The sequence below is a fragment of the Limulus polyphemus genome, unplaced genomic scaffold (genome assembly GCF_000517525.1).
Source record: "Limulus polyphemus unplaced genomic scaffold, Limulus_polyphemus-2.1.2 Scaffold1225, whole genome shotgun sequence".
In the NCBI taxonomy this organism is placed as follows: Eukaryota; Metazoa; Arthropoda; class Merostomata; order Xiphosura; family Limulidae; genus Limulus; species Limulus polyphemus.
The window spans coordinates 189172-192893 of record NW_013666835.1 but is presented as its reverse complement, the minus strand read 5'-3'; positions in this window follow the sequence as shown (position 1 = coordinate 192893).

Here is a 3722-nt window from a genome sequence, read left to right as displayed (position 1 = left end):
CCATTATTAGTCTCAAAGTGGGTTCCTCGTCATAGAATTTGAATACCATTAGTATGCTAAGCAAAATAACAAGATCTCAATTACAATAACTTGAAAGAAAAAAGAAACCTAAACTAATAATTAATACACTTCCACATTATCCCAAGAAATAACTTATAAAAATAATGTTTTTCTAGAATAAAAGAAATGATAATAATTACACTAGTACATCCAACGGAGAGATATTATTTCTTTAGAGTAGAACACCTTAATTTAGTTCTTAGGTGGCATCAAATAGAGTCTCTAGAATATTTCTCTTGTTGATGCTGTAACCTATCTCAGAAATGTCTGGGAACAGGGATAGCGGTTACTTTCTTGCGCATAAAAACTTGTTCGAACATTTCTAAGACGATGACAATGCTGGCTTTTTTTAAATAACTCAAATTTATTGTTTTGAAGCGGTAGGAAAAAATACTTGTATTCAATGCGGTTACTGAGACTAAAGCGCTACAAATTATCTGATCATGGATTACTTTATAACTTTGCCATTCAGGTAACGTATTACTGTTAGGGATACGGGAATGGTTTTTTTTCCTTATACAGTAAAATATATTTTTTAAAGTAAGTATTTATTTTTCAATCAATAATCTCCATTATTAATGACAATGTGCCATCTTTCAATCAAGCTTTCAATTCCACGTCGATAGAGGGAAGCTTCCTTTGATACTAAGAATTCTGCGAGAATCAATATTTCTGAAGGTTTTATACCCGAGAAAGTGCTGGATAGATCTGAATAAATGGTAATCTGAAGGGGCAATGTCAGAAGAGTATGGAGGTTGAGGCAGGACTTCCCAATCCAAATCTCTGATCTTGTTCTGAGTCATTCTCGCAGAATGTGGCCTCGCATTGTCATGCTGCAGAATGACCCCTTTTCTGTTGCTCAGTGCTGTACGTTTGCCAATGAGAGCCTGGTGCAAACGGTCCAATTGTTGACAACAGAGGTCTGCAGTTATAGTCTGATTCGATTTCAATAAAGTGAACTATGCCGACTCTGTCCCACCAAACGGACAATAAGACTTTTTGTGGTGTTGACCTAATGAACCCATTTCTGGATATCAATGAATTGTATATTGTTATAAGCTAGGCTTTATTATCCTCTGACATTTTGTGTGGAACCCAAACTCCTTGTCTATTGATCTTCCTGATCTGTTTAAGATGTTCTTGAACGCTAGACCACGAAGAATCAAGTTTTTCTTACAAGTGTTGGATGATTTGACCTCAGGAGGTCATTGTCCAACTATATTGATCTCCCTGAACGATGGCAATCTAAGAGGTCAAAATCACCAGACCTAAATTTTCTGAAGCACCGCTGGCATTTGCGGACACTTAAAGCATCTTTATAAACCCCACAAATGTTTTTGGTTGCCTCCGTTGCCTTTTTACCTTTATGAAACTCATAGAGCAAACAATGTCGAATGTGATTCTCGTTAGGAATGTGGTCAATCATTATTTCTGATTAGAGGAAAACTATTTTTGTTAACAGGAAATTGATGAACAAGAAGGGTTCTTTTGCCTGCTAAATCAAATTCACTTGAAAAGAAACGAAAGCACATAATTAAAAACGTTTGAATTTAAAGTAACATAATAGATATTACTTTCCGGTACCCCTAATACTTCAGGCTCGTAAGCAGATAGGTATTGTGCGGGTGCAATTGCTACCATATATCTATAAAATCCTAACCGCACTAAGACTCGAATTCGGATACTCATGGCATACTATGATATGAACACTGACAAAACACAATAAAAATAGCACAGCCAGTTTACTCGCGCCATGCATCTCATACACGTGACCTAGAGCATTTCACATTCGAGTATTGAGGGCATGGAGGCCTCGGGCCACTACACTTTTTGCTGGCAAAAAGACAACCGTTCGTCTCAAGATACCACGATGAAGCAATAACTAAAATTCCTGCAAGAGAACAGTGGGTCCACGTTCCATGTGCAGCTAGAGTAAAAGGACGTTCTTTACTTGAGCGACTCTCTGCATCCAAACTGAACTGAAAGTGAACAGAAACTCCAAAACGTATTAACTATGAAGGTAGCTAACACATGGTATTGACCTTTACCACACCTGTGATGTTTCCACCCTCTAGTAACAGAATTGGGCAAACTGTCATCTCCACTTGATGATCTGTCAACTTACCCTGTATTTGTGGCATCATTCGGTATAGCTTGTAAGTTGTGTTGATTCTACATTCCAGAGATTCATCAGCTTGAATGTTGCACACAATTAGGTTCCAGGTGGTTTAGAACTGGGGATGATCTTACCAATAGATTGGCCCTGTCTCAGACTAATGCTTTGTACATGTACTAAAACTAAACTCAAGCTAACACTGATTTTAGATCTATAATTAATCAAGTGGTAATTCTGTACTTGTACTTAAAACTCATCCCACAGTTACTAATTGTAATTAAAACTAAACACTAGATTCATAACTAACATATAGTAAAACTAGGATTTTATTATTAACTGAGCACATGGTAATACTATATATGTATGAAAAATGAAATACAACCTAGTTCTACACCTACATAGCTTTGTCAGGTAGGGCCTGCTAATTGGAGATTCATAAAATACCATGTCACTGAATACAGGTCAAGGAACAAACACAATACACAATCATAAAACAAGGAAAACAGTTTAGTATAAGGGTTGAACTGGTAACAGAAGAAAAAAAACCTTTAATAGGTCTCACTTACCAGTCCACTTCAAGCTCTCTCTGTGAACTAGAAAAAAAGATTCAAATAAAAACACCCCTGAAAGCTAAAGTAAAATTACAGTTAAAGTTTAAAAAAGAAACAAAAGAACATTAAATAAAGACCTCTTGCTCAAGTTTGAATAATGAAAAGGTTTCTAAAAACCTGTGGACCTCTGCTTGATAGGGGAAAATCTGGCTTTAATTACCAAAATGATAAACAGTAGTCAAGCCACTTGCTCAAGAACAACTCACTGTGTATGTGATCTTCATCCAATGAAGTTCGAAAGCAAGTATATGGCACTCCCAGTTTAGTATCTGACTTACTAACAGATATACAGCTGTCTATCTCAAGACATCACTGATGAAGTAACTACTATATTTCCTATAAGAGAACATGCCTAACAAGAAAATAGAGAGACTAAGTCGCTTGTGCACCATAGCAAGGAAAATTGTTTACTTGAGACTCTCTGCATCCAAACTGAACTAAAACCAAAACAGAAATTCACATATTGACTAAAGGGTTAGATAATACATAGTACCACCATGTAACACACTCCCAGGCTGATCCACCCATCCCTAATATCTAAACTACAGATTAAATCACATGTTGAGTAAGGAATCAAAATAACCTTGCCCCTTGGCCCAGGAGAACCACATGCCCAACAACATTAACAAGCACCACAGTAAAATCAACTATACAATACAACATAATAAAACTCATCACAGAAATCACTTACTTTCTTTAGAAGGGGGTAGTCTAACAGATTACTCACCACAAAAATAAAAAAGATGGGAACAAAGAAAATACACTGCAACATAGAAAAACACAAAAATAATCCTTTTACGAAGATACCTATCACCTCTAGGAGGAGATAGTTAACAATGGCACCAGCATTATAACAAAAAAGTTATTTAATATAGAAAATATATAATACAAAAAACATCAAAGTCATCTAACATCAAAACTAGAAGCTGTATTCT